This window comes from Lissotriton helveticus, chromosome 3_1, assembly GCF_964261635.1.
Source record: "Lissotriton helveticus chromosome 3_1, aLisHel1.1, whole genome shotgun sequence".
Classification (NCBI taxonomy): Eukaryota; Metazoa; Chordata; class Amphibia; order Caudata; family Salamandridae; genus Lissotriton; species Lissotriton helveticus.
Genome location: NC_136061.1, coordinates 730,918,888 through 730,942,443, shown reverse-complemented (window position 1 = coordinate 730,942,443; position 23,556 = coordinate 730,918,888). Strand labels below are relative to the sequence as shown.

Genomic DNA, 23,556 nt, shown 5'->3' with positions numbered 1-23,556 from the left:
ATTAAGTATGTCTAACCGGGATCGGGGAATGTCGGATGGTGGGATGCCAACTCATCAGCAATTTTACCTGTGTTTTACCCTGCATGTACAATCGCGTTTCCTGATGACTAGATAAACACTCGGCAAATTGCACTTTTTAGTAGCCTATCCAAAACAGATTGGTTGGTGTGAGAGACTAGCCCCCTGCCCATGTAATAATTTGGCCATGCAGAGCACAATGCACTTTATGTTGTTTTGTTCATTGTGTGCAGCCCCTAGAGCACGTTTTATAAAGCCCCTATTGAAAACCATTTGGCCTTGCTCCTATATGGAGGGCTTTGACCACATGAGAGCATTATCCACAAATGAAATCTGTAGTGCAGTGCTTAGTTTTATTAGAATAGCACTTTAAATCCGAAAATGCTATGAATTGTGAAAGGAAATGAAATCTCATATTTATTGTTGGTCTCATATTTATTGTTTATGAATCAATAGTATGTATATGATGTGATGTTGAAGGCTGGGAGAATTTTAAAAATGATTGAGTCTTTCTGGTATAATAATAATTACTGCATTAAATATATGTTCATTCTTCATAAATGTTTTTAATTGTATTTTTATATTTGTATATATGCATACTTTTATGATTCACAAGAATCGCATACTTTTATGATTCACAAGAATCGAATAAAGTCATTTGAACTGGAACTGGTATTGTTAACAAATATAATACCACAGAAATATATCACAATAGTAATCCCCCTTTTTTTTTTTTTTTTTCTTTTTTGTCCTCATCTCACCTTTCAAGCCCTCTGCGGGTCTTATGAAGCCGCCTTCATAATCTGTGGGCCCCACGGCTTACGCACTCGCTTGGGTCGTCCGACCGGTCCCCATATTTGTAAGGGACCCTGGTGTAATCATTGGACCATTTATATTAAGTTAGACTTAAATTCTTACCCCAGTTCACAAAAGGGGGCCAGATGTTCAATGTCTTGTCCTCCACACCATCATAGTCTAAGCGAGCCATAGAAAATGCAGCCTTGAGCCAATCCTCTCTTTGCGGCGGTAGAGGGTCCCTCCACTTCCTGCACATCTCCCTTCTGGCCAGCAGGATCAAGTAAAGTAATAGCCCTCTGGCCTTCTGGGGGAGGGTTTGGCTAAGGCCGCCGTCATCCCCGAAAAACACTAATGTCATGTTAATCACAATGTTGATGTTAAAAATATCTCGAATATTATCCCCCACCTCATTCCAAAATTTTTCAAGAGATGGACACTCAAAAAAAATGTGTAGGTCATTTGCGAGAGGTGTTCCACATCTAGGGCATTTGGGAGCTGGATCTGGGGCGAATTTTGCGATTTTCGCTGGGGTATAATAGAGTCTATTAATCACAAAGAAATGATTTTTCTTTAAACAAGCAGGCTTAATATATTTGTATAGGGTCAATAGGGATGGCTCGTACAATGACTCTATTGACTGTCCGAGGGGGGTTCCCACCCATACCAACGCTGAGGGGGGCATCTCGTGGTCCTCCATCTCCAACATATTTTTATACCAAACAGAGATTTCTTTATTTATTGGGAGAGTGGATTTCCACAAGGCTTCGATCTCTCTATTCCCTCTGATCTCCCCCTTTGCTGCCTCATACCAAGATGTTAGCTGTATATATTTAAATCTTGAGAGCCCTGGCCCGATCTTTGCCCTCAGGTACTCCCATGGATGTATCCCCCCGGAGTCTAACAGTTCAGACCATACTGTGATGCCTGCCCTTCTTATCGGCAATGCCAAACTGTCCCGTAGGCAGTCTGGCGTTCCCGGCGCATCCCAAACCGGAGCATTGTCAGAATAGTACCCAATGCCCCAGCACCTTCTAAGTCTATACCATAGCTCCAAGGCTGCCCTCAATACCTTCAGGCGCACCCGCTTGAAGAATCTGGGCGAGCCAAATTAGTACAGAAAAGCCTCACCGTCTCCACCCCCTACTACTTGCACCATTTCACCCAGCAGCCTCCCCCAGGCAGACTCACCCGGCTTAACCAGAAGCGTCCGTATGCTTTTAAAATGAAATGCTGCAGCATATAGCCTAACATCAGGTAGGGCTAACCCGCCTTTTTTTAACCTGCGTCTTAATTTTTTCCACGCCAGACGGACTCCCTTATTACCCCAAATGAAGCTCCCGATTTTACTCTGAATCTTCATTAAACTTTTGTTATGAAATGTTAAGGGTATAGAGGAGAAAAGGTATGTCAGCTTGGGTAGAATGACCATCTTTACCAGGTTGGTTTTTCCGTAAATAGTCAAGGGGAGGTTCCTCCATCTACTGAAGAGACTATCGATCTCCTTCGCCACCCTGTTTAGATTGAGCTCAGGTATCTTCTCCAATTCCTTTACTACACAGATCCCTAGGTATCTCAGTTCTTTACTTACTCTTCCTGACCACTCTAAATTCCAACACATCACCTCTGTCTTGGTCTTATTGACAAGAAACCCGGATAAGGACCCAAACTCACTCATACACTCCTCCACCCTGGGGATTGCTACCTCTGGATCGCTTGTGTACAGTATTACGTCGTCGGCATACAGAGCTAACTTGGAGCTATATTGTTCTGAACTAAATGGAAGGATTGTATCATCCAGTCTCAACATCTGCGCCAGGGGCTCCACGTACAGGTTGAATAGGAGGGGCGAGATCGGGCACCCCTGCCTAGTTCCTCTCTGGATGTTAAAACTCTCCGTGAGGAGCCCGTTTAACAGTATTCGAGCAGAGGCACCCTGATAACAATTCTGCAGGGTATGTATGAAATTTGGACCAAACCCCATAACCCTCAAAACCTCACAGAGGAACACCCAGCAGACTCTATCAAAGGCCTTGGCCGCGTCCAAAGCGACGACGGCCAAGGGCTCTGCTTTCTGAATGGCCAGATCAATATTTCCTATTAAGAGCTGCGTCTGTTCCTGTATGAGCCTCCCTGCGACAAACCCTTTCTGATCCGTGTGTATTAACTTCGGGATCAGTTTTGCCAATCTCCCTGCCAAAATGCCCATGAAGATCTTATAATCAGCATTTAGCAGGGAGATTGGACGATAAGAATCTGCCTTCATCGGGTCCTTGCCTGGTTTTAAGATCAATACAATTATTGCTTCCTTCCATGTGTTAGGGACCTTTCCATTTAAGCTGTATATTGAGTTGAAAGTGTCCCCCAGGATATCTAATAGCTCCGCATTAAGGAGCTTATATATTTCACTAGGAAGTGCGTCTGAGCCTGCTGCCTTATTATTTTTTGATTTCTTAATCTGTGCTTCTATCTCCTCCAAGGTAAAGGGGGCCTCTAGCTTGTTTTTACTGTCTTCTGTGAGTACAGGGAGCTGTTTATCCATAAGAAATGCCTGAACCGTGCTCGGCAGGGGAGCTAAATCCTCTCTATACAGCTCTGAGAAGATGGAGAGAAGACAGGACTGCATATCCTCAACCTTATTTGAGGTGTCGCCATTGGTGTTAATGATAAGTTCCTTTATATCATTCCTGGCACGGTCAGTCCTAGCTTTCCAGGCCAAGAGGGCGCCAGCCTTCTCTCCATATTCATAGTTCTGCATCCTTCTGGTGGTCCACTGTGCCCTACATTTAGCTTCTAAGATTCCTCTATACTCAGCCCTTGTCTCCTCCAACTTCCTCATAATCTGAGTAAATTGCTCCGGAGCCCCACTACTGGCACCGTCTCTTTCTCTCTCCAAATCACTTATCCTACCCTCAACCCCCTTCAGTGCCTCAGCTTCAATCCTATTTTTATAGCATATAATTCCATGTAGTTTTCCCCTTAACCACGCCTTATATGCATCCCAGACTATATCTGAAGTTGTGGAATCTGAGTTTAGATAGAAGAATTCCTTAGTGGGGGCCTGAATAGCTACGATCACATCGGGGTCTAGTAACTTAGCCCTATTTAGAGTCCACCTTGGCTTTTGCCGCTGTGCCTCTTTACTCAAATAAACTGATTGAATAGGGGCATGGTCTGAAAGGTGACTCGGGATAACTGTTATCTCTACTAGATTGATCATTGACCCTCTATCAATAAAGAAATAGTCAATCCTTGAGGAGTGGTGATGCTTTTTACTAAAAAATTTAAAACCCTGCTGGTCTCCTTTTATCCCCCTCCATATATCAACTAGATCCAAGTCGTGTATCATGTTGATTAGTGCTCGACGTACCTTTACTGCCCCTTTATAGTGACTCAAATTAGATCTATCTTTGAGTGGGTCCAGTAAAACATTGAAATCTCCGCCGATCACATATGGTGGAGGTTCCAACATCAACACAGCTTGTAATTTATGGATATAAGTTGGGTCGTCTATATTTGGGCCGTAAAAAGAGGCACAGAGTATGTCTATGTTTCCAAATGCCAATTGAGCCGTCAGCCACCTACCAGAGGAATCTGATTGTGTTTTTTTTATATTACAAGATGTTCCATGTTTAATCAAAATGGCCACCCCCCTATTTTGGGACGTCTGTTTTGACGCACTAAAGCACTTCACCCAGGGAACCTTCGAGAAAATTAAAGAGCTTTCCTCGTAGCTCAGATGAGTCTCTTGCAGCATACAAACTTGAGCGGTAGAGAGTTCAAGATACTTAAAAATTAACCTCTGCCTCCGGGCACACCTTAACCCGTTGACGTTCCAGGATACAAAGATGGTCCTTCTACCCTCCATAATCACGCCTGTCTCCTCCCCCGATTTCTACCAAAATTAGGCCCCCCCTCATGACCCAATGTGGTACCCAAATTGTTGAGATGAGGTCGAATTTTTTCTTTTTTTTTCTTTTTTCCCACTGCTCCCCACCCGTGTGCCCCCCGTCCTCCCCTGAGCCCACCCTCCCATTTTGCGTGCCCGTCCCATCCCTGAGGAACACTCCCTACTAATAGGCAAAAGCCTATTTAGCCATCCTCCCCTCCATGGAGCATGTTTACTTATCACATTTAAATAAGGTTTTTTTTTTTTTCCCGACATTCCTAATGATTGTGTTTCATGTATGTGTCAGTGACCCTCCAAATCTACACCTCCCCTTGTCCCCCTTGTTTATCTCTGATCTTAGCTATTAGGGCGTCTGCTTCCTCCCCCGTCTTAATCAGATGCATGTGGTTATTCCACATCACTCTTAACTGTGCTGGAAATTTAAGCTGTGCCTTAGCGCCTATACTATTCAGCTCCTCCAGCCTTTTCCCCAGCTCCCACTGTCTTGATGCGGTAATGTGAGAGATATCAGATCTTATTTGAAAACTGAACGGGCTGGAGCTGTTGTAGTGTATCGTTCCTTCTTTTAAGGCGGAAGACAGAATCTGTTCCTTTATGGAGTAGGTTAAAAAGTTCACCAAAATCTTTCTAGGTTTTTGTCTTGTAAGATTTCTCCTATAAGGGTCCCTATGCACCCTCTGTATATCGTGTGGCAAGTCCACCTCTGAGGCACCTTTTAAAACTGTCCCCATTAATAAGGATATAACGAATCCCTTAATGTCTCCCCCTTCCATGGCTTCCGGCACATTCAGAATTCTTAAATTGTTTCGGCGAGAGTAATTTTCCAGACGCTCGATATCCTCCTTTAGTTCTTTATTCTGGGCGGATAGCTTTGTAACCTCCACCTCAGTTGCACGCAGGGATTCCTTTACTTTGGGAATTTCTGACTCAATTGCCTCGGTTCTAAGGGTGACCTCATCCACCCTCTTGGCTAGCTCGTCGCAGGAGGCCTTGATTGCTGCTTGATTAGCTTCAGATATAGAAAATCTATTGGACATCTCAGCCTGGTTGGTTTCTGATACCGTGAACCTGCTGGCAATCTCATCCTTCATGGCTAATAATATGTCAGCCAAACTCCCTGCGGTTGTGGCAGGCTTATCGGGCTTCTCTATGCTGAGCTCTGCGCCAGTGTTATTAAAGACGGCAGAAGAAGCAGAAGTGGCAGGATGATATGCCTGTCCTGTTTGCGGTATATCTGTTGTATCAATACTTCTGGCTTTTGCCGTGGAGTCATGTTGAGGAACATCCGATCCATTAGCCTCCAACACCGAATATCTGTTAACCAGGCAGATGTCTGGGTGTATCACTGCCTCTGCTTCAACTGGGACTACGAGTGTATCTGCACATATAGATTCTGCAGCTCTGCCGACTAATGACCCTTTATTGTTTTCAGCCAATGCGGCCGGGGCAGGCTGTGTGTGCTCTAAAGACTGGGCAAGCTGAGCTGGTTGATCTGTTGGGGGAGGGCCACAAAAGGTGGGAGTGGTAGTGGTCGTGGTGGTAGACATTACCTTGTAATAGGTTTTGAGTGAGGGGGTAACTTTAATACTAGCCTCTACTGCCTTACCACCCCTACTTTTGCTTTTTCCCTTACTTTTGATATTTTTTTACACTCAGGTATTCCTCTGAGGTGTTCAACTTAGCTGCTCTGCCCCTTCTTACTTGTTCCCTTACTTCAGTGATGGGGGATGAGATACGAGGAGGGAACACAAGCTTTCCCTTAGTAGTGTCAAATACAGCCCTCGCTCTTAGTGCATATCTGTTAACTTTAGCTGGAGGCTGTGTATCCACTATACCACTAAACCCCCCTGAACATACCTCTTTGCTAACCCCCTTGTCACGTGTGCCCCCAATATCCATACACCTTTTTGGGATATTGGATAATGCAGCAACAATTTGTGGAAGGTTTTGTTCCCTAGGGGGCTTAGATATCTCACTGTTCTCCCCCTCACTGAACTTGGGGCTTTGGTTGAGTCTCCCCCCACCGCTCTGCTGCCAAAGAAAAATGTTACTTGGTTTTCTTGTTATTTTTCCTGCTACCGCACCAGCCGCCACCTCTGCTCCGTGGATGCTGCCGCTTGCTCTTCCACCGCTGACCCGGAAAGCGAGCAGAGCAAAGTCTCGCCTCTTCCGAGTCAGAGCTGCCTCCTCCCACAGCCAACGCCGGCTCCTGCTCGCGCATACGCCGTCGTCCAGATTTGCTCCGCAAGCCGCTTCCAGAAGCCATGAAACAGGAGGCATTTTCTATGGCTGAAGACCTCGGTTACCGTGAGTGCCGTGAATGCCGTGTAGGAGGGGGGGGGTGGCTGGGGGGGCATGGGGTAATTCGGTCAACAAATACTTCTCGGAGGTTTCATTCTCCCATTAGTGCTTACAAACTCCCCCTTTACGCGGCTCTAGCTCCAGGGAAGGGGAAGGCGACTGCGGCCGTTCAGCTGGCGGCCGCCATGTTCCTCCTCCGTTCCAGCCACAATAGTAATCCCTACTTATTTTGTCATTTTGTTTTCCTAAGTCTCTACTTACTGTGGCACAAAACATTTAGATGCAGATACCAGATTTCCACCAATAACAATGTTCTCTATTTCACAACAGGTCGATCTAGCACCGCACATGGGCAGAGCTTGGCCCCTTAACAGACTCCCACTCCACCCCCAGCTGAAGCCCTCAGTGAAGACAACACTCCTGGAAATTTGGACGTGGATGACCATTCTGGCACATCTGGTCAGCCTGGGCAGAGGGCAACAGTGGGTCTCACTTTGCACATCCCAACACCTCCCACCCCACCTGCAACTCATGAGCCAAACCCAGTCCACCCCATCCTGTGCACCTATCATAATCACTACTATCTTGAGCCCCCTGTCCTGAATTCTGAGGTGACAATCACCAACCAAGTCAAAGAGTAACCAGGAACCAGTGGGAGAGTGCACCCTGGGCCGAGAGCACAGGCCCATGGGTCTAGGGTTTGTGGGACGGTAACTGTGGGCCCGCGGAGAGAGACCAAGTCATGGGAGCCTATCAAGACTCCCAAGGTGTAATGGGCCAGGTATTGATGGAAATCCGGGAGATGAATCAGCTGCACAGGGACATACACCAGAAGCTGGCCACCCACAACACCAACATGGGCAAGCTCACTGGGGAGCTGCAGGGCATCAACACAACCCTCTGCAGAGCTTTTCACCACCAGCTACCTCTTCCTGTGGTCCAACTACATCTGACCCATCTACAGCTGCAACAGTCACAAAAAGGGAGGCCCTCTCAGACGAAGACACACCTGCAGACACCCCTGTCTCAGCACCAGTGGATCTCCCCTCACGGTCACAAGTGGGGATGTCCATGCAAAAATCAGGAGTTGTGGATCGCAAGACACCTACCACCGCCAGAGAGAAACCTCAACCTTAATTTCCTCCAGTGCGTGCAACACATTCACTCTGTGGACTATTTTTGGACACTCTTCTCTTTCTAATGGGAATAGTATTTTGGACTTTGGACATCAGACAATTTGGCATCTACAACTATGGTATCATAGGTGTCAGAGGTTCCATGAGACCTGTTAACACGGGGTCTCTGCAACAGCGACGCGCCCACCGGGCTTATCATTCTGTGACCCCAGCAATGCTCGCGCAGGCAGCCCTTGATCACCCGTGCCCCCTTACGGGGGATCTCGAGAAGGACCTGGAAGCGCTGCAGGGCTGGTTATTGGACAGACTTAATGATCTTGCCCCAGTGATGGCCCCCCGTTCTACTTTGAAACGGGTGTCGGCTCCGTGGTTCACGGCGTCACTGGCGACTGCCCGGCAGTCTTGCAGGGCGGCGGAAAGAGCTTGGCGTGCCCAATATGATCTTGAGGCAAAACTGCTTTATAAGTCTGCGGTTAAGGCTTATCAACGGGACATTCGTCTTGGGAAAAGGGTTTACCTTGCTGGGAGAATAGAGGCTGCCTCTAACTCCTGCAAGGAAATCTTTTCCATTGTGAAGGAATTTACAGCTCCCCGCTCGAATGTCGCTCACGATATGCCTTTAAAGTCCTGGGCCGCGGACCTTGCCAAGTTTTTTACTGACAAGATAAAGCTCATCCAGGATTCTTTCCATTTGGTGGTGCCTGCGGGTGTAACCTGTATAAGGGAGGACCTCCACCTGGCTGCTACATCAGGCCCGTCATTGGCAGTCTTCCCTCTTCTTTCAGCCGCTGAGTCGTTAGGACTTATGGGCGCGCTCAAGTCCGGTTCGCCTATGGACCCCTGTCCGGCAAAGTTTCTGTCTAAGATGGCGGAAGTTTTAAATCCCCTGGTCAATCCCCTTCTCAATTTATCACTGAGTCAGGGCTTGGTCCCATTAGCCTGGAAACAGGCTATGGTGATCCCCCTGTTGAAAAAGCCCGGTCTCGATCCGGAGGCATTGGTCAACTATAGACCTCTCTTCTGCCTGCCCTGATGAAAATTTTGGAGAAGCACATCCAAATGGTGCTCTCCAACTTTTTGGAAGTGCATGAGCTTTTGCATGCCTCCCAATCAGGCTTTTGCCCCAATCTCAGTACTGAGACAGCACTCCTGGAGGTGTCGGAAAACATCAAAGGAGTTCTGGACTCCGGAGGCAGGGCCATGCTGGTCATGTTGGACCTGTCGGCGGCGTTTGACACCGTCCCCCATGATGGCCTTCTCTCGAGACTCTCCGAGATAGGTCTCAGGGGGACGGTGCTCAGCTGGTTCTCATCATTTCTAGCCGACCGCCGACAAACGGTCTGGACCCCGCCGGACTCTGCTGTGATGCCGCCACTGGGTGTTGGGGTCCCTCAGGGCTCTATTTTGAGCCCGACCCTCTTTAACATCTTCATGACCCCTTTGGCGGCACTGGCGGAGTCTTTCGGAGCCCGGATCGTGTCCTATGCAGACGACACTCAGCTCCTCTTCTCCTGTGAGAGGGGAGGAGATTTTAATGGGGAGAGCATCCGGGATTGCCTTGGGGCTGTCTTCAGATGGTTTCATTTGAGGGGCCTCAAGTGCAATCCCGAGAAGTCCGAGGTGCTCTTCTTTGGGTGTGCGTCGGATCCTGACTGGCACGACTGGTGGCCGACCGACATGTTTCCACCTTCCTCCTCATCTCTAGTTGCTAAGAATCTGGGGGTGAGGATGGACAAGGGCTTGTCGATGAGAGCCCAGATTCTGGGAGTGACGGGCACCTGTTTCGGTCTCCTGAAGGTACTAAGAAAGTTTCTACCCCTGTTGTCGGAAGAACACCGGAAACTGACTGTGCAGGCTCTGATCGGGTCCAGGTTGGACTACGCCAACGTCCTCTACCTGGGCCTGCCGGAGTATCTGCTACAGCGCCTCCAGGTGACGCAGAACGCTGCGGCAAGAGCCATTTATGGCTTAAATAGGCGAGCAAGGGTGGCGGGCCTCTTGAAGGCCCTACACTGGCTGCCTATCCGCAAGCGTATTATTTTTAAGACCCTGACTTTGGCCTATAAGGCCCTGCACTCTGGAGGCGCAAAGTACCTCCAGAGGAGACTGTCCTTTTACCATCCGGCCCGGTCACTCAGATCGGAGTCACAGTTTTTGGCTGTGGTGCCGCGCGTTCAAAGAGCCCGCATCGGGGGTCGCTCCTTTGGGTTGCGTGCCCCCCAGCTGTGGAACGCCTTGCCGCTGACACTTCGGGGCGCTTCAAGCCTGTTGGCTTTTAGAAAAGGTCTTAAGACTTGGTTGTTTACCTTATAGGCCTTTCTTTTCTCTTTTTATTTTATCTCCTCTCTGTTTTTATCGTTGTGTTGTGTTATTCTCCCGTAGGTCTCGCTGTGAAAGCGCCGGGATACTCTTTTTGAGTCGCCGCGCGCTATACAAAAGAAACATAACATAACATAACATAACATAACATATCATTCACCATGACTGATTTCTTCAATTTTTTTGTTACATTTGTTTTTGCACAATGTATCTCTTCATCTTTACCACTTTAATAAATACACAAGTCACAAACTCATTGTCTGCTGTAGTAAATCTCACATCATGCAATGTATATTTGTACTCCCATGTGAACTTTACAAAAACAAGCTACTTCTGTAAGCATGGATATGTTGCATGTATACAATGTTTAGCTCAGTATCACAACCATGGCACACCAACACATACATACAAGTTGTTAGAACGGGGGTCTCAAGTTGGCAATGGTTTGCACCATTGACCAAATAGGGACCCTTGCTTCTAGACAGGGAAAGGGGATTACACTCCTGGAGAACCCCAGCTCACCCCCTTGGTAGCTTGGCACGAGCAGACAGGCTTATCTCAGAGGCCGTGTGTTAAGCATTTGTGAACACATACAGTAATACAGTGAAAGCACTACAGATGGACACCACGCAGGTTTTATAAAAAAAAGTATTCTTTATATAGTCTTATCAGAAGTCCAAATGAAAAAACTCCACAATAGTGTAATCAATAATTATCCTTCAAGATGGTAGAAATGGTTAAAAAATAGGTATTCACTTAAAAGCAGTCTTTAGCAACAGATAACCCAACAGGAGTTATCACGACGTCAAGGTGAAAGAAATCCCAAAGTACGGAGCCGACCGCCAGATGCGCGTCGTCGGGCCCGGAGTCCAAACAGACCCACAGAGAACAGTACTTTGGAAAAGCGAAAGCAAAGACAGCTCATGACGTCGGGGAAGTGCGGCGTCGTTGGCACGTTACGGCGTCGGGTCCTTGCTTCGGGGGAGATGATGCATTGGTGTCCTGGATGCTTGCGCAGGCAGGGGAGGCGTTGGGTCCTGACTGAAGAGGAGATGACATCACGATGGCGCTGAAACCATGGTTCCGTACGATGTCACGATGTTGATGGATTCTTGACCACACACGTTGACGATCTGCTCCACGATGATGTTGGATTCAGAGTCGATGCGGCACAGTAGCAGGCGTCGGGCCTACGTCGCAAGTCGGAGCAGCACTCACAGCTACGGCAGGCTTAGGATGTCGTTCGCTGGCGTTTATGTGGCACTGCAGCTGGCGTCGGGTCTACATTGCAAGTCGGAGCAGCGCTCACGGCTTTAATGCAGATGACGGCGTCGCTCGCCGGCATTGGTGTAGCAGAATTCCTTCTGTAGCAGCTAGAACAGCAAGTTCCAGATGCAGGCAAACAGAAGGGGTGAAGTCTGGTTTCCCTGAGACTTCGGTCAGGAGGCAAGCTCAAATCAAGCCCTTGGAGAAATATTGTGCAAGATGATGAAAGTTCTTAAAAAGTTCCTTCTCCTTTCCTTGGTAATGAAGAGACCACTGCAGGCCAACCCAGCAAACAGCCCACTGGCAGAGGGGCAGTTCAAACTCCTACAGCTTCCTTGGTTCTTCACCTTGGCAAAGGCTTGTTTTGTCTTCCCAGAAGTGCCCTAAAGTCCTGGGGTCTGGGCCCCAATAGTTATACTGTAAAATCCCTTGTCCTCTGAAGACAGAGGGTCGTGTACCTAGTCCAAACCAGTTCTGTGCAGTCCTGGAGCACTTTGTTTACATGACTCCTCCTTTCCTTTGGCACAGGTGGGCCAGGATCATCAGACACACAACAGGAGGTGGAGACAGCATTGTGGAAGGCAGGCACAGTCCGATTCAGGCCCAGATAGGGTGAGTCAGCACCTGGCTGAAAAGACCTGTCTCCTGGAGCCACCCCAGCCCCTGTCACTCACAAACCAGACATGCAATATACTAGCTAGCAGAGGCAGGCTGGATGGTTAGGAAAGAAAATTCCCACTTTCTAAAACTGGTATTTTCAAACACCGAATGTTAAAACCCACTTTATCATTCTGAGTTCAGGCATACTAAATTGGTCAGTTAGGATTATAAGATGTTATAATCAAACTGCCCATTCTGGCCTATGGGGACAGGTAGCCTTGCAATAGGGAAAAACGTAAATGGCTGTGATTCACTATCAGCTTGTCTTACCAAGGTTTGACTATGGCAGTGCAACTCTCTGTGGCCTGCCCAAATATGCCTTGGCCTCACGTAGGGCCTCTTTGAACTCCGCAGTAAGACTGACAAAAGGCTCCAAAGGAAATGAGCACATATCCCTAGTCCTTAAATCTCTTAACTGGCTACCCTTTGAAGCGCGAATCCAGCTAAAGATTGCTGGACGCACGAAGCCCTTCACTACAATACTCCCACGTATCTGGCGCAAAAACTTGAACTATCTTGTGGGGCGAGGGCATCAAAAAGCGCCTCTACTCTCCTTCTGAAACCGATCAGCCTTATCAAAAAAAGAACTTGTCACTGAGCCTTCTCTGGTGCTGCCCCAAAAATATGGAACTCTCTTCCTCCGGATGTACGCAAACTCTCCTCAATGACGGCTTTCAAACTGGAAGCTAAAAGATTCCTAATGAGCAAATTCTTTCCATAAGGGGTGGAGGAACTTATAATGCGGTTGTTATTGGTTTCTATCTCCATGGTACACCGAACAGTCACGGATTGTCCCTTCTGCATAATACTATACTCTATACGTGTACCACGGTTTACTGTTTATTGTATTTTCACAATTGCTGTGTACATTTCATTTTTGTCCTGTCTTGCAACCTATTGTAAAGCGCTCTGATATCCTTCGGGATCTTGTATGCGCTATATAAAACTTTAAAAATAAATAAATCAGGACATGCCACACACATCAGAGCATGTCCTACCTTTTATATACAATGCACCCTGCACATGGGCCTACTTTAGGGGTGACTAAAATGTAGAAAAGGGAAGGTTTAGGGACTGGTAAGTGGGTGCACATGCCAAGTTGACATGGCACCCCTAGGCTGCACACAGGCTCTGCAATGGCAGGCCTGAGTTACATTTTACAAGCTGCTTCTGTGGGTGGCACAACCAGTGCTGCAAGCCCACCAGCAACATTTGATTTACAGGTCCTGGGCACACATGGTACACTGTACTAGGGTCTGACAAGTAGATTAAATAAACCAATCATGGAGTCATTAATCCATACATCAATTTACAATAGAGAGCATATGCACTTTAGCACTGATCAGCAGTGGTAAAGTGCCCAGAGTCATAAAACAGCCAACAGGTCAGAAAAAAAACTGGAAGGCAAAAAGTTCAGGGATGACCCTGCAAAAAGGGCCAAGTTCAACACAAGTGTTGTGTCTCTTTATTCCATTGTTCCAATCATAGGCTGGGCATGATGTCAGAAACATAGCACATTAAACATGGCTCAAATATTCTGTGTCAGTGATCATATTTTCAGGTGCAGACCATAACAACATTATAGGAGGGGATAAATCAGACAACTTCCTGTAACATAGAACAAATAAAATTGGTCTAGGTCATCAGCTGTAGCCATATCGCCTTCCTCCCAAAAGGAATCCCACATCATTTAAACCAATAGATAGACACATGACAGTATAACAGTTTCTGATCACAGGGTCATTCCAATCCAATTTTGCTGCATCTGGTGGAATGTCACAAACAAATGTCAAGGATGTGTCACACACATTTTGCCCTACAATGAGGAGACACAACAGCTACATACACAATGAGGATTTAGCCAATGTGAAGGGAGACTAGCATGATTTGGGCCCACAACAACATTCTGTTGGAGCACTTCATTACACACATATGCATTAGGAGCATCACATGACAAGTAACAAGTTCAATGGATTCCTCTTAACTTCCATCCTATCACTGTGCAAGTTGCAAGCTGTCTTGGTACAGGCTTTGTAAACCCAAAGTCTGTGACAATCATTCTGTGAGAGGGTGCTGGTCGGGTTACGCCTCTGGCCGAGCAATAATAGCGGAGCCAGATTACCTGTGGTGAATCCAATTTCATTCACGAGGCCCTCTGTGAGGATAACCACACCCCCATATTCTACCCATACAGGAACGAGACACTCGGAACGCCGCAAAGGAAGGAGGAGGGACTAACCCCGGAAGTGGTTAGTGGAAGAGAAAAGGATCGACTCAACCCACAGAGAGCACAAAGGTGCCAGAGAAAGGAGGAAGTTGCCAAGCAGAGGAGAAGAGAGGGAGAAGGATGTGGAATCGAGAAAGGACGAAGAAGGAATCGGAGAAGAAGATGAGAGGTGGTGCGAAGACTGGTGGTTCCCACAGGAGGAACCTGGAGTGCGGTTGCAGCTCAGGAGAGTTGCGGCAGAGCCGGTGAGTGACTGTGAACAGGGGAAAGAGGGACAGGGGAGGAGGGAGGTGGGCGATTAAAGGGGGGGTTGAATGCGAGTGTGAGTTCACGTTTTTCCTGATTCCCTACCCTCACGTGTAGTTATTTTCAATCATTAGGATTTGAGTCTACCCTACCCAAAAAACTCAACAACCTCCAATGGTCTATTTGCTTTTAGCTAGGCAATGTAAGAATGGTGTCCTCACCAGTACCAATATGGAGTAGGGATGTCCCTAGGCCTCACTAATTCATTATGCTATGGATATTTGTAGACAAATGTTCCAGATATTTGGGCAAGATTGTCTCAAGTCTACTCTTCTGTGCTACATGTGATATATTGTGAAGCTACTTAAGTACAGCTTTCATGAGACTATTCTGACATTGGACATGAGTACGTTTCTATTAGGAAGTGTCAACAGTGTGAAATGAGCATTTCCATGTCACCTTCTTTCTGCTACTGTACACATTGGTGCAACATAGCTGTATTTGTTCACCATCATTTCACCCTGATGTGGTATTAGGTATATGACCTCTTGCTGATTGCAGGGCCTTGTGTGGAATCCGTAGGAATGAATTCGTCATTACCATCCTATTTGATGACATCGGTTTACTAAGGTATACTACAAGGGCCAACCTATAAAAGATGAAGAAGTAGCCTACTAGATACATGAGGATGGAGATCAGACAACTTCACTCATGTAATTGGAGCAGTCGGTGGTTATGACTTCACTGCGATCAATTGTTTACAGGTCATGTAGCATGCATGCATGTGCTCATGCTAATGCTGAATAAAGCCTATGTAGTGTACCATGCAGCTGGTGTGATCTGTGCACTTTAGAAATCTTTTTTGGTGATATAGGATGGTCATGTGTGGCAACAGAATGGTTCCAGTCGTGAGAGTACAGACACAGAGGGATCCAGTGACTGAGATGGCGTGGGGAGTGCAACAGAGAATAGATGCTTAACTTTGTCATCAGAGTCATCCTCTAGTGGGCACTTCTGAGTGGTGGTGGACCCCCACAGGATTTGTTCCACCTTCATTTTTGTCCGCCACCCCCAGTTCCATCTCCCCCTCTCTGTTGCTCCCCAACCTGTTGGCCGGCTCGCTCCCTTAAGAGGGTAGTCGTCTCCTTTGCTCCAGGCACCCTCGGCCCTGCCGCTGTTACCCCACTGCCATGAGGGAAGAGGCTATTGAACACCTGAGAAACATCTATGTGGGTCAGATGGCACTACTGCATATCATCCAGGGGCAAAGCAGCCATCTGCAACAGATAGTGGCTTACCTGGAAGGCATCCACAGTGCTATGTCTGTCCTACAGAGATCTTTTCAGGGTCTGGCCGCCTCCCTCATGGGAGCCTTCCACCCATTCCAAAGTTCCATCCAACCTTCTCACTCTTCCCCATCCAAATTCCCTATTCCCATACCTGTCCCAAGCACACTCGCACATACCCACACACACACAAGCAGCCATCACTCACATGACCTTCTCACTCCCTGACCACCCCAGTCTTTCCCGACACCACACCCCAGACACAACACCCACAGACCCATCCCCAACACCCAGCATTCCCCGACACCACACCCGCACCCACAGACACATCCCCAACACACAGCATTCCACCAGACGCCACACCCGCATCCCTATCACAAACGCCCAGCATGTCCACATCACACACCACCAAAGAACACAAACACCAACACAACAGAAACCTACTAAACACAAACATGATACATCAGATACACAGACACCTGACCACCAGCACACCCACCCAGACCTGACACTTCCACCTCCTCTACCTCCCAATCCCTACTCCCTCCTGAACATCCTGCCCATTTCCCAGTGAAAGTGTGTTATTTGCCCTTACTCCTGTCAAACCCAACCCCCCCCCAAAGCTAAAGAACCTCTTCCACACCCCAACCCATCCCTTCCACATTCCAATCTAGCCCTGTGAAACCTTATCCCCTGCCACTAAACCTAGGCACACCCCTAAGAAAATCAAAACCCCTCCCAAAACCAAACCCGCCCCTCCCAATACCAACCCTACCTCTACCAACTAACATCTTCGAGTGCCTGCCAATAGATGCCACTTGGTGAGGAGGTTCCCTAGCAGTATCATGAAGGGCAAGTTTAGGAGCACAACAGTGTGCTGGAGAACGCATTGTGTACAAGGACTGGCCATTGGCCTTTGGATTACTCTATCTAGGAATTTTTGAGAAATAAAAACTATATGGTTGGTTTATAACACATCAGTCCTGCCTTTACTTTTCTATTTGATGTTATTGGATACATTGTGATGCGTGACTCCAGTTGTGTTTGTTTCACCCGGATTGCTGATCCATGTGAAGTGGTTAGTATGATCTGACCTTGGAACCAGTGCTGGAGTCACACAGGGCACGGGGAAATGTTTAATAGATAGTTATGTGGGATGAATTCCAATTGGGTCTGACATTGCATTGGGTGGTATTACATACAGTAAGTATTTCAGCTTGGCTTGGCCAATGTCAACATAACTTAGCTTATACTTCTACCTATGATGTAGCCTGGATATGTGTTTGGTGTGTGCAAGTTAGATATTTGTTTATCCACACATAGAGGATGTTAAACTGTCATACCTTTGTAAACATTTTTATGGGCGTGTCCATTATTGTGCATGTACCTTACATCTACTTTATCTAAATGTGTGTCAAATGTGGTTATTTCTGTGTTTGCTTGTATGACTTGCACTTACACATTTCCCACATGTGCATGGCACTTGGTTATGCTATTGGTTGTTGCTGATATACTTCAATACACAGGTCCTCTGCACAGAGGTTTTAAGGCATATACAAAGTGGACAGTGGACCAGGGCCCCAGCCTTTATGTGGTTCCCCTGGTAGATGCATACATATTCTGCAGAGTCTCTTTACATTGTGCTCTTTGAATACTTCTCACACTGATTATTTGGAATCGCATTTACCTGACATTACCTTTTTAATGTGGGTGATGTGTGAGTCCATTACAGAGATTTAGGGTAAAAGGTGTGTTTCAGTTTTATGACACATCCATATAGATGTATGTTTGATATCACAACAGGACCGAGCATATGAGCAATGTGAGGGTGTCACAGAGGTTAAAAGGTGTGATATTGATGAGGTGCTGTCGTGTGACACAATTTAAAGCACATTTCACTATCCCTGAATTTGAGATAAGAACACATGTCAACTTTATTAGAGTGTGCCTGTGCAGTGTCAGTGACCTGGCCAAATTGAGCATCATAGAGCTGTAATTGGATCATACATTGGGAACAGGGGGCCACAAAATTTGTTTGGCCCAGGGACCACAAACTTCTTGTCAAGTCCATGGTGGGGCATCTATTTGCTGAGGAGTTGATGGAAACAGGTAAGAGTGTGACTTACCATCAGATGTGTCCACAAAGGTGTTGGTTTTGGACATGATCAAGCAGGAACAGCAGCTGCAGGACATGTAGGATTGGCTCCATGGTGAAATAGGACGTGTTAAGCGGAGTAAAGGTGAGTTTCAGCCTTATGTACCTCCCGTTCCGCCAGCTCAGATGTGGTGGTTGGACCGCCATAGTCACGCTGGCAGGAAGGCACATCGTAATTGGGCGGGTGGTAACGCTGTCTATCAGCCCTGCAACAGACGCATTAGCACTGCACTGAAGTCAGGTTTTCCTGGTGGCAGCAGCAGGACCGCAGCAGTTTTTCGTCTATAAAACTGCATGGATCGTAATAGGGCAGTTGGACCGTCAACAGTGTGGCGGTGATTCCAATGCTATTTCGATGGCTATACCATGACCGCCAAAGTTGTAATCAGCCCTAGGCCTGAAGCTAAAAATCTTGACTGGAAGTGGAGCTAAAAGTATCCGACCGGCAAGAGGAATTCCCTGGGTGCAAATTAGAATTTCTCCTATACAGATATTTTCCTGTAAAAAATCAGTAGCTTCGAATGGATCTCGTCCAACACCCATCTGACATCATACAACTGTTCCCTTGCCCCCGTTGAAAGATTTTGACTTTAAGAAAAAAGGCAATATTTCCAACCGGATCAACCTAATTTGTGTATTCAACCCGTGCACTATCGCAGTCGGCCTGAAATCATGCCTGGGCCACAAACTACTGCGATCATTGACTAATATTGGTTCTTTTCTCTTTTTTTAGGCTATTTTTATTTAAAATGGTAAAAATTAATATTTACAGGTTGGAATTTTGTTGTTTTGATGTCAATATGCTCATTTAATTTCCTGTATTTATGAATTTGAGGAGAATTTTATTGGGTTTGTGACTTTTTAACCTTTTTGATACTTCTAAATCCTTTACATGTTTTATCAGTCAAGTTTATCTGCTCTGTACAGTAGCTACCAGAGGTTGAACTCAGATTTAAATTACTGAAACATTTAACTGGACCTAACAGGATAGAGATAGTATTACTTCTGGTTGACTACCATCTACCCCAATTAATAATGTGCTTTCCATTTCTAATACCAACTGTTACATTTGGGGGTCTCTAGTTGGCACAGGTAGGTACTTGTGACAAATAAGGACCCTCTCCTCTAGTCAGGATAAGGGAATTACATTCCTAAAATAACCCCTGCTCACCCCCTTGGTAGCTTGGCACGAGCAGAAGGGCTTTACTTCAGAGGTGTTGTAAGTTAAGCAGTTGTGACCACATACAGTAACCCAGTGACAACACTACAAATGGACACAACACAGGTTTTATATAAAAAAAGAATTAGACTTTATATAGAGTTACCACAAGACCATAAAAGACAAAAATACACAATACGATTACTTTAGGATGGTAGATTTAAGCTTAGTCAGTTAAGTTCTTAGATGCGACACTCTGCGCCAATGTACCTTAGGTTGGGTTGCGCTTCCACGACAAGCAATGTCGCAGCGATGGGAAATGCGGCAAAGTTCAGATACAAAAAAATAAAGACGTGAAGATCTTCCAGATGCGGCACGCTTCTCGGGGATGCGAGAAGCTCTCAGTTCGATGTGTGGACTGCAGCGGCGACACCCTTACAATGCGACGGCAACAGCTCCAGCGGCAACGCTCTTCTCCCACGATGCGTGAAGTTTCTGCTCGATGCAACAACTACAGCGGCGACATCCAAGATGCGACGGCAGCAGCTCTGACGGCGGAGCGCTTCCCGGGTATGCGAGGTGCTCTTGGTCAATGCGGTGCAATGCGACAGTTCCAGCGGCGACACTCTCCTTCGGAGTTGCAACGGCAGGCACAGCGACGGCGACACACTCCGGCCTCATTGCCAGATTCTTCTCCTGATGCGGTGCAGTGCAACAACTACAGCGGTGACACCCTCCTATGGAGTTGGGAAGGCAGCAGCAGCGTCGGCGACACGCTTCCTCTTCGTTGCGGCACGCTTCTCCCCGATGCGGTGCAGTGCGACAGTTCCAGCGGTGACACCATCCTTCAGAGTTGTGACGACAGGCACAGCGACGGCGACACGCTTCTTCTCGTTGAGTCGTGCTTCCAGCACCTTGCGACACGCAGTCCCTCAGAAGGCCCAAAACAGCAGCAGGCACTTCCAAAGAATTCTGGGGCGCTGGGGGTGAAGTCTGTTGTCCCTGAGACTTCAGCAGGAGGCAAGCTCTTTTCCAAGCCATTGGAGATCCTTCACAAGTTGAAAGCAAAGTACACAAAATTCCTTTCTCCTTCCTTTGGAAGTAAGGCAACATCTGCAGGCCTATCCCCAAGCAGCACTTTAGCTTGGGAATAGTCTTATCAGTTTCTTCAGGTTCCTCTCCTCAGTAAAGGTTTCTTCTTGTAGTCCAAAGAGATCTAATTTCATGGGATCAGAAGTCCCGCCCGACTGCTGAGGAGGAACATGGCGGCTGGCTGACGCCGGTCGCGGGAGCTCCAGGAACAGCGCGTCGTCTCAACATGAAGACGGTACACAATGCAGCTGAATGCGGCCAACTCACCCGGTAAGGATGTGGTAATTTGTTCGTGAGGAAGGATTCCGGATCTGATGTGGCCCCTGTTTTCTTCTTTTTTGTGTTTTTTCCCTTTTTTCGGCGAGTGGAGCGACCCCGGGGAGCTGGAGGTGGGCACTAGGGCTGGGAGGTGCGGATGACTCGAGAAGCAGAGGCAGAGTCAGAGGCTAAGGAGTCCTGCGGGGGAATCGGCGGAGGCCGAGCGAGTCTCTGGGAGAGCCGTGCGAGGCTGTGGATAGGGGTTCGGGCAGAAGTTTGGCGGTTTCGTTTTGGGCTTAATATTAATGGTTTTGGCAGAGTGAGTACATCGCATGTTCCATTGTGTATCCTCAAAATACAACGCCCATTAAATAATCTCGAGGTAGACAGGACATTGGAACGGGACCAAAGGGGGTGTATGGCTCAGGACTCTCTATATCCCGCACCTACTCCTGTATTATTTGCTAAATTAATTATCGAAACTGATAAAGCTAATAAAGCAGACAGCACAGACCCGAGCCGGAGTGAGGTGGGGGAAGCAGCTGCACTTGTGTCTGTGCCGGTGACTCTACCCGGGACTCCTTCTATTACATGGAGGAAAGGGAAGGAGAGAAGAAAAGAGGAGTCTGTAGTTTCTGGGGGTGTTACAGGAAGGAAAAGATATCAACTTCGATCTCAGACTCATGGGGTGTTTAAAATGAGACAATTTGACACCCTGGATCCCCTGGACAGCCTGAAAAAAGTCGTGCCTACGACCCCCCGCAAAAAAGAAAAATACTAAGCCTGGGTGTATTGTGAAAACCAAGGTTCCGGGCGGCATATCTGTAAAGTCTACCCCTTCCCTTAAATCATACTTTAAAATTATGGAGCAGGCTGTGAGGCTACAAGACTCAAACTTAGAAGCCGTTGCAGGCACAGAGTTAGCTCCACAGAGTAGCCCCTTTCAATTTCCTCAAATTCCTCTCAAGAACCGTTTTTCTCCTCTGGCTAAGTTGCAGGAGGTGCAGGAAGTGGCAACTAACATAGACTTGCAGAATCGTATTGATTCTGCCAATCCTATTAGCTCTATCAGCCTTATAAGTCCATCGTGCCGGCAAGAGGAGTTGACATCAGGGAATACAGATGTTACCATCACCGCTACTACTATTACTAACACTACCACTATCCCCTCTGTTTTAACTCATCTTTCCAGTCAAACAGCGCAAACAACCGCACTACTTCATTCTGTTAGTCCCCCAGATAAGCTGGCTCCTCAAGTAATGTCCCCTGATGGAGTCGGAGATGGAGACGGAAAGTGGGGAATGAGTGGTAAGGTCCAACTGGGACCTTTTCTTTAGGCCCTAAGGGACGATCTGCTCTCTAAATTTGCAATCTCCTAAGCAAACCAGAAGGGGATACAAGATAAATCTGAGGCACTAGAGTCCAAGCTTGATGATATTAGTACTCGCACAGGTTCACTGGAACTTGAGTTTAAGACACTCTCAGTCTCAGTTCAGGAGAATACGAAGGACATAGAGGCTTTGAAATCTCAGAACGAAGTTTTACAACTGGATATGGAACGGTTAGAGATGCAAGCACGTAAGAATAACTTAAGGATTCTAAAAATTACGGAGGGGGTGGAGAAGGGGGATATCAAGGCCTTTGTGTGTAAGTTGCTAAGAGAGGGCATTATGAAAGATCGAGAAGATATTGATCTGGAAGCTGAGATCCAGAGAGTCCACAGGGACCCCTTTAAACCTCATCCAGACAGAAAAGCCCCTAGGAGAATCCTGGTTAACTTCCAGACCTATGCAGTAAAAGAGCTGATTCTGGGGAGATCTCTGAAGGGGGTAACATCACACCATAAAATGGGGACATACAAGATCCGCTCAGATATAGGCAGTAGAACAGCGCAGCAACAGTGGGAGTAGGGCTCAAGAATGCCAGAACTTAGGAGTCTGGGCGCACAGGTACAAATGAAATTTCCTGCACTATTAAAAGTTATGTGGAACAATAAGATGCATAACTTAAGTGCCCCAGAAGATGTGGATGCTCTACTGCTTCAGATTAGGGGATAAAGGTCACAAAAAAACAAAAAAAAGAAGGGAAGGGGACAAAAAATAAATAAATAAAAAATAAATAAATACATTAAAAAAAAGAAGGCTTGTATAGTATACTAGGAATGCCGTAATCCTGTAAGACTTCTATGTTAGACTATGTTAGATGACCACGTTATGCTCACAGCACCGGGGGGCCAATTAAGGTTACGAGGAGGGGGTGAGATAAATTTGTTGTAGAAAGCATATAATAAAGCAACGAACAATGAGACGCCGTTCACTCCATGGAGGGTCCCATCTGGCGTTTGTGCGCCAAAGATGGAAGGTGGGTTTCTCAAGGGGGGGGGAGAGGGAGGCGGGTGGATGGTGGGGAGTGGGAGGGAGGGGAAGAAAAATCTGAAAACTGTCCTCATACTAATAAAGGTAATGTTTAGTGGCTCTAGTTGGAGGGTTCTTACTGAAACTCGAGATCCGATATGAGTAGAAAACAGGAGATTAAGTTCCTCTACTGGAATGTTAATGGCCTTAGAAATCCTAGAAAATTAGCCCGGGTGTGTGAGTTTTTGAAGGAAAATGAGACTCACATTTATATACTGCAGAACACTCACTTGGAGGCCCAAGAATGCAATCAGGGTTTCAATAAGTTTAGTTGGGTACAAGAGGTGATGTCCTCAAATCAGAAGGGTTGTACA

The 23,556-nt window shown here is 47.0% G+C and overlaps 1 protein-coding gene across 14 annotated transcripts in view; it reads right to left on the bottom strand.

The window, feature by feature from the left end:
• PPFIBP2 (PPFIB scaffold protein 2) overlaps nt 1-23,556 on the bottom strand; it is a 1,415,596-nt gene that overhangs the window by 584,440 nt on the left and 807,600 nt on the right. The window lies entirely within an intron of this gene.